This window comes from Setaria viridis, chromosome 6 (assembly GCF_005286985.2).
Source record: "Setaria viridis chromosome 6, Setaria_viridis_v4.0, whole genome shotgun sequence".
Classification (NCBI taxonomy): Eukaryota; Viridiplantae; Streptophyta; class Magnoliopsida; order Poales; family Poaceae; genus Setaria; species Setaria viridis.
Window position 1 is genome coordinate 7,135,713 of NC_048268.2, and position 12,829 is coordinate 7,148,541.

At 43.0% G+C, this 12,829-nt stretch overlaps 1 pseudogene; it reads left to right on the top strand.

Moving 5' to 3' along the window:
* Window positions 1–11,804, top strand: part of LOC117861700 (lysine-specific demethylase REF6-like) — a 105,076-nt pseudogene extending 93,272 nt beyond the window's left edge.
* Window positions 11,805–12,829: the final 1,025 nt, after the last annotated feature.

Genomic DNA, 12,829 nt, shown 5'->3' on the forward strand with positions numbered 1-12,829 from the left:
GAATCACAGGATCGAGAAAGAGCGGTCGGCTTGAAGCTAGACCAAATATCGTGAGGCAAAGGGAATAGCATGTATATTATGTTGTGATGGTTCGTCTGATATGATCTTCGTGTGCGTATAGGAGTTGGCACGTCTTGCTAGAGGCCGTTACCGACTATTAGGCCGAGTAGGAGTACTCGGGCCATGTCTATACGTATCCGAACCCATAGGGTCACACACTTAAGGGGCTGGAAGCCCAATTCGGATCTGATCCGAGTTGGATTAGGTTTAGAAGTACTAATGGGCCTCGGACCTAGAGGCCCATCAGGAACCTCTATAAATAGAGGGGTGGGGGCGCCCTAGGGTTTACACCTTTTGGCGAAACACACCTGTCGAGCCTCCCACGCCCTCGCCTGTTGCAACTCGCGGATCTAGCAGTCCGGCTTGCGACGCTTCCTCCTTGCATGTGTGGATACCTTGGAGGTGTTGCGCCTGCAACACTTGGACGAGCCGCCGACGAGCCGCCGACGAGCCGCGGCACCGGGGGCGATCTTGCTGCACGTGGACGAGCTGCTGAGGAGCTGCTGGACGTTGACGTGATCGACTACGTACGACTACGTTGATCGACTATGTATGACTACGTGATCGTCTTCACTGCATCGACGCATATCTACATCTTCCGCACCAGTAGTGCGTCGAGTGGTAATCCCGTGATCCTTATACGGCAGTTCTTCCTGGTTTTACGCAGTAGAAATTTTGATTTGCGCTAGTGTAGCCTACCTCGTATCCCAACATCTAGGAGTTGGAATATTCATTTTGATGAAGTGGTCAAAGGGTTTGGCTTCACCAAGAACAAAGAAGAGTCTTGTATTTACAAGAAAGTTAGTGGGAGCTCTAAAGTATTTCTAATCTTATATGTGGATGACATATTGCTGATTGGAAATAACATTCCTATGCTTGAGTCCATAAAGACTTCACTGAAAAATAGTTTTTCGATGAAGGACTTAGGAGAAGCGGCATATATTCTGGGCATCAAGATCTATCGAGAAGGCTTATAGGATTAAGCCAAGATACTTACATTGACAAAGTGTTGAAGTGGTTCAGCATGGAAGAGGCAAAGAAAGGGTTCTTGCCTATGTCACATGACATATATCTCAGCAAGACTCAGTGTCCTTCGACTGCTTATGAGCGGGATCGCATGAGTACAGTGCTATATGCCTCGACTATTGGATCTATCATGAATGCAATGATAAGTACTCGCCCAGATGTTTCATATGCGCTAAGTATGACAAGCAGACACCAGTCTGATTCGGGAAAGAGTCACTGGACAGTGGTGAAAAACATTCCTAAGTACTTAAGAAGGACTAAAGATATGTTCCTTGTCTATGGAGGTGAGGAGGAGCTCGTTGTAACAGGTTATACCAATGCTAGTTTCCAAACCGACAGAGATGATTCAAAGTCACAATCAGGATTTGTGTTCACGCTAAATGGTGGTGCTGTTAGTTGGAAGAGTTCCAAGCAAGAGACGGTGGCCGATTCTACGACAGAAGCTGAGTACATCGCGGCTTCGGAAGCTGCGAATGAGGGTGTTTGGATAAGGAATTTCCTTATTGAGCTTGGTGTGTTCCCAAATGCGTCCAGCCTATTGAATCTCTACTGTGATAACAATGGGGCAATTGTGCAAGCAAAGGAGCTAAGGAACCACCAGAAGAACAAACACATTATGCAGTGATTCCATCTTATTCGAGACTTCGTTAATCGGGGTGAGATCAAGAAAAATGCAAAATACAGATGGATTTGAATATTTCTAATCCGTTGACAAAGCCTCTCCCGCAGTCTAAGCATGATGCGCACATAAGAGCTATGGGTATTAGATACATTCTAGATTGACTCTAGTGCAAGTGGGAGACTGTTGGAGGTATGCCATAGAGGCAATCATAGAGATGATGATATCTGATTGTATCCATGATTTTTATTGTGTTCATTGAATATCCTTTAAAGGCTACTTGAATTGATCTGCAATTATGTGAATTGTATGTGGAACTCTTTACTTGTATGGTTATTCTAAAAGTTGTCCCTAGTCAGAGTTCATGTGTGGACACACATGAATATTAGACTAGTACATGTATTAGTTGATGACTATATTTCATAAGTCATGGACATAGAAATGTCAAACTAATAATGTAGGCATATGTGGAGACATGTGCTAGGACTGACCCAACGCGAGAAGTAGTTCTCTCTTTACACAACATGTACGCTTTGTCCTTAGACCTGAGATTGTCGCATGTACTCAAGATGTGGATCGACTTACTTAGGGGCTATCAAACTCTACACCGTAATAGGGTAGTTAAAAAGGTAGCTTTCGGGTTTGTCAGGAAGCATGCTGTGAAGCATGGTCAATCAAAATAGGATTTGCCCTCTCTGATTGAGAGTGATATCTCTGGGCCCCTCGAGTGATCGGATCCGGAAATGCATGGCCATGCTACGTAAGGTTAAGAGTTAACCAACAAAGGGATTCCGAATCACAGGATCGAGAAAGAGCGGACAGCTTGGAGCTAGACCAAATATCGTGAGGCAAAGGGAATACCATGTACGTGATGTTGACGGTTCGTCTGATATGATCTTCGTGTGCGTATAGGAGTTAGCACGTCTTGCTAGAGGCCGCTACCGACTATTGGGCTGAGTAGGAGTACTCGGGCCATGTCTATACGTATCCGAACCCATAGGATCACACACTTAAGGGGTTGGAAGCCCAATTCGGATATGATCCAAGTTGGATCAGGTTTAGAAGTGCGAATGGGCCTCGGATCCAGAGGCCCGTTAGGAACCTCTATAAATAGAGGGGTGGGGACGCCCTAGGGTTTACACCTTTTGCGAAAGCATAGCTGCGCCTCCCACGTCCTCACCCTGTTGCAACTTGCGGACCTAGCAGTCCGGCTTGCGACGCTTCCTCCCTGCACGTGTGGATACCTTGGAGGTGTTGCACCTACAGCACTTGGACGAGCCACGACGATTAGCACAACCTCTTATAGCTAAATCATACTTTTCTTGTAATTCCAATGACGATTCCTCTTAACTTGCTATGCTATTCATCCGCTGCACTTCATAGCCTCTTGCTCTTCAATAAAAATAGCCACCGTACTTAGAGCGTCTTGCAACTACAGTCTATAGATCTACAAAGTACGGGGGTTAGCACCTGTCGCATCGAATGTTTAGATACTAATTAGGAGTACTAAACGTAAACTATTTACAAAACCCATTACACAGATGGAGGCTAAAGGGCGAGACGAACCTATTAAGCTTAATTAGTCCATGATTTGACAATGTGTTGCTACAGTAAATATTTGCTAATGATGGATTAATTAGGCTTAATAGATTCGTCTTGTCGTTTAGCCTCCGTCGGTGCAATTAGTTTTATAATTAACTCATATTTAGTCCTCTAATTAGCCTTCGAATATTCGAGGTGACATGAACTTTAACTTGAGGAACCAGACACCACTATGTACTGTCCACTAATTTCTGGACGAAAGTTTTCAAAACTTGCAAAATCGCAGATCCCGTTTGCAGCTTTCTCTATTTTTCTGTCAAAAATAGGCAAAAGAAGGAATTCCATTTCTACCCCTCCAAAGTCCAAAGGGAAAAACAACAAAATCCCCACCCTCTCGTTTTCCCGTCTTTCTCTCTCCTCACTGCCCCCAAAGCAGCAGCGGCAGCAGGAACAGGGCAGCAGCCGCTGCAGCAAGCTCGAAGCAGTAGTCAGCGAGAGCCAATTCCCCAAATCGCCCCTCCCAAATGCGAGTCCTCGCCTGAGGAAGGCCACCCTGACCTCTTAGTGCTCCCCGCCGCCGCCGGCGGTGGAGACGCCGGAGTGGCTGCGCAACCTGCCCGTGGCGCCGGAGTACCATCCCACCGCCGCCGAGTTCGTGGACCCCATCGCCTACATCCTCAAGATCGAGGCCGAGGCCTCCCGCTACGGCATCTGCAAGATCGTGCCCCCGCTCGCGCCGCCGCCGCGGGAAGCCACGGTCGAGCGCCTCAAGGCCTCCTTCGCCGCCAATACGGCCGCCACCGCCGGCGTCGACGGCGCGGCCCCGGCGCCCACCTTCCCGACCCGGCTCCAGCAGGTGGGCTTTTCCACCAAGAATCGCCGCCCCGCGAGCCGCCGCGTCTGGGAGAGCGGCGAGCGCTACACGCTGGAGGCCTTCCGCGCCAAGGCGCGCGACATCGAGCTCCCGAGGCACGCGGTGCCGCCCAAGCACGCGACGCAGCTCCAGCTGGAGGCGCTCTTCTGGGGCGCCTGCGCCGCGAGGCCTTCAACGTCGAGTACGGCAACGACATGCCGGGCTCCGGCTTCGCGGCGCCGAAGGAGGGCGGCGGCGGCGGCAATGCGGCCCTGGCGGCGAGGGACGTCGGGGAGACGGAGTGGAACATGCGGCTGGCCCCCCGCGCCCGCGGTTCGCTGCTGCGGGCGATGGACCGGGACGTGGCCGGCGTGACGACGCCGATGCTGTACGTGGCGATGCTCTACAGCTGGTTCGCGTGGCACGTGGAGGACCACGAGCTGCACAGCCTCAACTACCTCCACTTCGGCAAGCCCAAGACCTGGTACGGCGTGGCCCGAGACGCCATTCTCGCCTTCGAGGACGCCGTCCGCGTGCACGGCTACGCCGACGACTGTCAGGACGTGGGAAATCTCATAGAGAATTGGGAGAAGAAGAGAAGGGACCGAGCCAAGAACTGAAGAACAACAGCTGAGATTCAGTTAAGCAGTAGCACTCGAACTCAATTGATAACCGGGTTTAGATACATGGGGATCGCCAGAGAGGCGGCCATAAACACTACTGCTAAACTAGAGTATCGTCTAGGGTTTGTTCTTCATCGATATCCCCTACAGACCCCCGACCAACTCCTTAATACAGATCCAACTTAACGGTAAAAGTAAAAGAGTCTTAACAACTAGTAGCTGAATAACTACTGTTGCCAGTAAGAAAACCCGGTGACAAACTACAGCGCTGAGGAAAAGAAGTCTTCGCCGTCGGATGTAAATCGGATGGCTCCCAGGAAATCGACGAAACGTTACAAGTGACGCCGACTTCGGAATACGCCTTCAGAGTTGCTTCTGAATGAGCTGGACTCCTGTAAGATAACTCCTGACAACGACCTCAACGCCATCAGTGCGTGCCCTCCCTCTTTTGCCCCTTTTACGCTATGGTTTCTTGCATAGATGCGTAGCATTTCTATTTGAGTCTTTTCTGCTTTCTTCTTACTGGCAAAGTGAAAACTTTTTCTCCATGGTACCGTTGTCTATGTGACTGCACGTCCAATATGACTATACAGCAGTGTGCCAAAACATGTTTCTTCAAAAGGAAAGATAAACTGAAATGGTGTCAGTGACTTCAATTGAGTCATCTTACATTTCCAATACCGTGTAAATTAAGCAGAAACCAGTGCCCTTTAGTAATGCAAGTTTATGACTTGAGGAAATCAATGCCCTTTAGTAGGAATCGATCAATAAGCTATTTTCAGCTCCGGAGGTTCTGATTGGAGTGCTGATTGAAGCTGAAAATTAAAAACTGAATTGAGATGTGGCAGACTTGATCAGGATAGGGCACTACTTCCTGACCACATGGAGGCACAGGGATGCCAGGGAAGGGTTCATACATCAGGGAAGAGTTTGGGCGTAGAAATGGGGAGACAGGAGTAGCATGTAACAGGTTTTAGGGAGGATATTTTGGCAAGAGAAGTAAACACTGTTTGCTTACCTAACTGACCTTCAGAATGACTTGATTGAATCTTATGTCAGAGTATACTGCATGTACACGGATGTGTCCTTCAATGAGTGTCCTGTTTCTCCATGCTTTTGGAAATTGCAATGCCTTGGTTTCTTGCAAAAGAAGGGAACTTAGAAGAAGGTGAACTGTCTGTTAGCATGTCTGAACCTCTGCACCAAATGAGACATTCTGACATTACAATGGGATGTAAACCAAGCAGACATCAGTACCTTTTAGTATTAAATCTATGGTTGGAGAAAGCTTATGAACTTTTGGCTTTTCTCTTTGACCGGCAAAGTCAAAGGTCAACTTTTTCTTCAGGGTACCTCTGTTTATGTAGCAGTGTGCCGAATCCTTCCAATTCAAAAGGAAAAACTGGAACGGTTAAGTGAAACAATTCAATAAGGCATATCATCCTGAAGTTTGTGAACTTTGTTTCTGTTTTGTTTACTTACCAAAACATCTAACTGTTTTGTGGATGGGGTTTAGGCAGCTGCAGCTGCACAGCAATTACTGTAATGCAAGGCAGTAGCAGCACACTAGATTGCCTATTATGTATTAGTTCGTTCAAGTTTTGATATGTCGATTTGATTTGGCAGTTGAACTTTAGAGGTTGAGGTGTACTCAGGAGTCAGGATCTTATCTGTGGTAATCCATTTGTTTAGGTTAACTTGTTACAGATAAAGTTGAAATCTGTCAGTTTAAGGCAACCTAGCCCTGTAAAAAGCTACAAGTTGAAGATTCCAGCAAAACTGAATTTGTATTTGTTAGTCCAATGTTCCTAATCTCAACCTTTAGTTGGTATCTCTTTGTAAATAGGAATTGGAGTTACGATGAAGGACTCCAGAATTGAAAGGATTTAGACTTAGCAGAACTACACTTAGTATGTGAGGTGCGACTTCAGTGATACTAGACATGAGGAAAGATATGTTGGTTTGGAAGGTCAGGTACTGCAAGATGGATGCCTTTAAACGTTTGGGATACAGAGAGATGATGAAATCGTTGAAGATGTTAGCCATACAATTAGAACAGGGTGGATGACATAGTGCTAGACATCTGGCATTCTCTATAATGAGAAGGTGCCATAGGAATTAAAGAGTGAGTTCTATAGAAGGGCAATTAGACTTCTAATGTTGTATGTATAGAGTGTTAGGAGCCTACTAAAGCACGACATGTTTAACGGAAATGCATATGTTATATTGTTATGTTGGATTTGTGATCACACAAAAAGAACCGAGTTTAGAACAACAATATACGTGATAGGGTAGGGGTAGCACCAATTGAAGAAAATTTTAATAAAAACACCAGTTTAGATGGTTTGAACATAAACAACAGAGGCCTCCAAAGGCACCCATGCATAGAAAGATCCTAAGGGATGACAATTATGTAAGGAGAGGCTGGGTCAACCGAACCTGAAATGGGAGGAGGTGGTAGAAAAGGAACTTGAAAGGGTGGAATGCACCCATTGGATAGAAGCCCGTGGAAATCAGATATCCATGTGCCTAAACCATGAGCTGGTGCATAGCAGGATCCTAAGGGACGACAATAATTTAAGGAGAGGCAGGGTCAACTGAACCTGATATGGGAGGAGGTGGTAAAAAACATACTTGAAAGTGTGGAATACAGCCAGAGAATTGTCCTTGGATAAAAGCGTGTGGAAAACCGCTATCCATGTTCCAAAATCATGAACAAGGTTTCACATCCCCTGATAATTTTACTATTATTCATGCCTTTTGTACTTTTTATATAAGTTCTTTTTCCCGCTGGTGGTTCATGTTGGCCATTATCTCTAGCCTACCCCAACTTGCTCGGGACTGATAGACTTTGTTGTTAGTTGATCCCGCTTTCTAATGCCCTAATTCCCTTCGAGCATGGTGTTTGGCCCTCTTCTCTTAGCTAACCAGATTTACAATTAATTCCATCACCCCTCTTGCCATGCCTTTCTTTCATGACCTTTACTGACAGATGAAACCAAGTGGCACCTACCATACTGAAACTAAAATTTTAGAAGAGGCAATTGAACATTTTTAAGAACTTAGAGCACTTTTATTTTCTGTTTGACATGATAAAATATTTACTTTGGGCTGAGGCATTTTGATTTAGACATAAAGATGTACTAGTTTAGGTCTCCCTGTATGGTGATTGATCGTAGGACTTATATTTCTTCTTCAGATTGTGCAGTGGGCATGTGATTATAAGAATTCTTGACGGCTGTAATTCTTAATTCTTTTTTCACATTATTCTGTTGTGTAAAATTGATGTTTAACTGAAATAACAATTACGCTTTTTAAAGTAACTAGTTTAGGTATTACTTTTTGTATGCATGCTTCAATTTTCTTAACTCTGCAGAGAAAAATATGCTGATGGCTTGCTTATCTCGTGCAGTGGCCTTTCAAACACTAAATGAGAAGACAACTGTCTTGTCTCCTGAAGTGCTTCTTTCTGCTGGAGTTCCTTGCTGCAGGTGTTACTATATTTCTTAACATTATTTTCTTTGGCATTCATTCTTGGCCATTATTTTGAGTAATGGGTATAATGATTGATAGATACTTCTCCAAAGCAGATTGGTACAAAACCCTGGTGAATTTATTATCACGTTCCCTGGAGCTTATCATTCTGGGTTCATTGCTAAGGTGTACTATTTCATTACTGCAAGTTAATGTTATCCATTCAAACTACCATATCAAATTTGAATAGTTTTTTTTTGTTAATTATAGTGGAAATAGTAGATTCACTTTCTAATGGAAAACACTCACATTTGCACATGGTACATCTGTTGTAATAGATAATTGCTCTAAATTGTTGAAAAGAATGAGAGAGAGCTCATTGGTAAGTTGTACCATTCATTTGTGCAAGTTGATATCCATTTAAACTGCCAGATAAATGTTGCGCTTAATAGTTTGCCATTTCATGTGCGTTCTTCTGAACAGTTAGGAGTCGTAGTTCTTGTTTTAGAGTTAAAGATCACTCCTCTGAATGCAACGATGAATTTATTTCACTATCCCTGTTGCACAGGATTTAATTGTGGAGAAGCAACAAATATTGCAATGCCTCGCTGGTTGCAAGTGGCTAAAGAAGCTGCGATCAGGAGGGCTTCCACAAATTGTGGTCCACTGGTGTCTCATTATCAGCTGCTCTACGAGCTAGCACTATCATTACGTCCAAGGTGTGCCTGCAATAAATATAAGCTCAATTGTTGCTGTTTTAAAACGTTTTGATTTTATAAGAACATTGGGGAGGGTGACATCCTCTTTATATATTTTACATAGTTAACTCAGAAGTAACTATATATTTTGTCATACTTTATAATTCAGGATGTATGCATTTTTATTTAATCTATTTAAACTAGACCCATTAGTTTCAGCACAGCCTGTAAAAACTGGATATCAAATAGCAATTCTGTTTGTGTGATTCCCAGAATTATCATGTAAGTGGAGATGAATTTATTTTGAAATGACATTTGCCTTTTATAGGGAACTTAAGGATTCTCATGGTGTGCCCAAAAGCTCTCGTCTAAGGGACAAGAAGAAGAATGAAGGTGAAATAATGATCAAAGAAACATTTGTTGGAAGTGTGATCGAAAACAACAATTTTCTTAGCATCCTTCTTGATAAGAGTTCTTGTGTAATTATCCCGGAGATTAAATTTCCCCTTCCATCATTTCCTACAAGTATGGCACCTGAAGTCACTGTTAAGCAAGGGTTGATTGCTGGTACCTTTAGTATTAGCCAGAAAAAGGCTGAAGATATGCTTGCTTATGGCAATGCAATAGATGAAATCAAAGGGGTTGAAAAAATGAGCGAGTCACAATTATCTAGTGCAACCACATCCTCTGTCTGCATGTAACGGAAGAAAGCTCTATGAAACAAAATTTGGAATGGTTAACAGCAGCGCTCTCTTATTGAATTCAGAGATTCAGAGTGGAGTAATTGAAAAAGGTGGATCACATCAAGGATGTGGGCTCTTAGATCAAGGGCGGTTGCTATGTGTTCAGTGTGGCATATTAAGCTATGCTTGTGTAGCCATCATTCAACCTAAAGAAGCAGCAGTCCAATATGTTATTTCTCAGGAGTGCATGTCATCAAGTGCAAAACATGGAGAAATTATGAAATCAAATGATACCTCAAATTGGATAACGACTGTTCCTCCACAAGGTTAGGGAGCCTTGGATCTTACTTGTACAATTAATCCCCTGTTCTCAACATATCCCTTTTACCTTCTATCATTATCCACCCTTCCCTGTTTCACATATTTGTTTTGAATAGTGAAATTGGTGGTACTACTTTTTGATCTGGTATATATCACTTGTCCTCTTTTATTCTTTTGGTCAAATGGTATGTAAAAACAGAAAATTCATACATGAATTGCTATTTCTGTCATTCACTTCTTGCATTATGAAAGGAGACGGATCTGCCAATTTTTCTAGTTCAATAACCCCCTCCAATAAAACTCAGATTAGAAATTTTAGAGTGCTTGAAAAAAATGAGAGCCATCAATCCGGCGAAATCCAATGGTGGATACAAAGGAAGTACCATGAAGTACCTAAAAAGAAGTACCAATTTGGTGGGACCAAGTACCAAAAATAGTGAGAAATTACTATGATACCCTTTTAATATGTGTAAATCTATTTAATTCTTTTTTGGTAAGAAGGAAGAAAGAAAAGTACCTGCAAGTACCACTGGTACTTTAAAAGTATTGTAACAAAGCTCTAGAAGAGTTATTTTTGACATTGGCACTGTTGTCAAAATATCATTGACCATCGGCTCTATTGTATTAATAAAACTCAATAATTTAGTGTATTGTTAAAGTAGTTTCCTAGACAAACCTACCAGATACGCATATCATTTTCATATAGACGATGTTAATATTCATAAAATATTATCGGTTAAACTTAAAATTGTTTGGTTGATGCATATTTTTCTTGCAACTTATTATAAATAGGATTTTCTTTTGGGGAATGACCTGTAGGGTGAATGTTTCAGTGAATTATGTTACTTGTTTCTGAGTTATTTATGTTTTTAAGTAGTTTAATTCAGTTGTAAATTTGTAATCACTTTCCTCTTATACTTTAAGACTCAATAGATAGCAATGGTGTTTCTGTAAGGTTTTTAGGTGTTGTCTTCATACTTTGTTTGACCGAAGGCATCAGATTGCAATGCTCATGAGAATTTTTATTGTAATGGAGTCATTTTGCTTCTGTGTACTTTGGAGGCCATGGTGTAAATATAACGTGTTTTTTCAACAGGGCATTCTTCTGAAACAGATGATAATACATAATAGAATACACACGTGAGTTCAGCCCGAGTTTCCGATCGGTGTAGACAGCTGTACACCAGCAGCACCATGTATGCGCTTCTGCTCTTGGGCTCCTGGCTTCTGCTTATGAATCATCAGATTCTGATGAGGAAGCGGAAGCACCTGGTAATATATCAAACAATGGTGCAGTAAATGGAATCACAAATATTCAGTCCTCAGGAACATCAGTTCAGTATCAAAATACAAATTTGCACTTGTATGAAGAGGGATGTGATTCCAGAGCAACAGTATCTCCAATGAAACCAGTAGAGAATATGAGTATTGCTATGACTCAGGCTAGTATTGAAACAGATATGACCCATCTTGCAGATCTGGGAGAGTCACTAACTGCATATGATCAGTGGTCAGCATATCTTGATTTGGATGATGATCCAACTGCGCCAGGTGTAAAAGCTTCTTTAAGTACTAGTTTTAGCAGAGCTAAAGGTCCAATGGAACCAGATGCCCTGACTTTGCTCAAGTACAGCAAAGATTCTTGCAGAATGCATGTGTTTTGTCTAGAACATGCTTTGGAGACTTGGACAAGACTTCAACAATTTAGTGGCACTAATATCATACTTTTATGCGTATCTGCACTGTTACGCATTTGCACTGTTTCTCCGGTCTCTGCTAAGTTTTTTTTGGCATTTCCTCTCTTATTTACTTTTTTGGCATTTCCTCTCTTATTTACCCTTAAAGTCTTGTTCAGTTAATTTCCCAAGGGGATTGGAGGGGATTGAGGAGGATTTTGACTTGTAAGCGATTTAATCCATCCTAACCTCCTCCAATCCTCTTCAATCCCCTTCCAACCAAACAAGCCCCAAGTGTTTGTTGCGAAAAAATCCAAGCGTTCGTTGCGAAAAAATCCATCTGAAAGTCGCTACCCTAAAACAGTAGAGTAGCGAAATGCTCCAAAACACTCCCAAACATATTTTAGGATTTATTGAGTTAGATTGGATACGTTCGTTGCGAAAAAATCCATCTGAAGTTTGCTATTCTAAAATAGTACATTCGGGTGACGAAACGCACCTGTTTCACATCGTTTTTGGTGTAGTAGCAAAAGGCTCCAAAACACTCCCAAACATGTTCTAGGGTCTATTGAGGTAGATTGGATGCGTTCGTTGTGAGAAAATCCGTCGAAAGTTAGTGCATTCGGATACCAAAACACACCCGTTTCGTATTATTTTTCATGCAGTAGCGAAATACTCCAAAACACTCTCAAACATATTGCAGCGTCTATTGAGATAGATCGGATGCGTTCGTTATGAAAAAATCCGTCAAAAGTTCACTACGAAAAAAGTGCATTCGGGTAGTCTCTCAATTTTGAATGTGTCAGACCCATCATGTCTCACAAATATAAATCCTATAGTAGCCTGGAACAACATGAAAAGGGGAGGGAATTTTTTTCTAATCACTCGCACCGACCCGAGCACACAGAGGTAGCTATGGTCTCATGCACTCACTAGACGCTGCTCTCTGGCCCCCACGGCATGTTCGCTCCTGCCAACGGAGACGCCTTCTCAGGATCCGTGTTCCTCTCCCGCTTCTCCGTTGGCCAGGACATTTTGGTTGGATTTTCCAACCAAGTAAAAGGTAAAAACCAAACAAAAAGTCTAAAAGCCACAAATACTCTAGGTCAAAAGCTGCTTTTGCTCTAGTATAAAATCAAAAGCACATTCCCCCTACTTTCAGCTGCTTTTGGGGAAAAAATTTACCAACCTGCCGTACCGGTTCTATTTCCATTTAGCTCTGGGCAAATTTTATCGAGAACTGAGAACCGAACC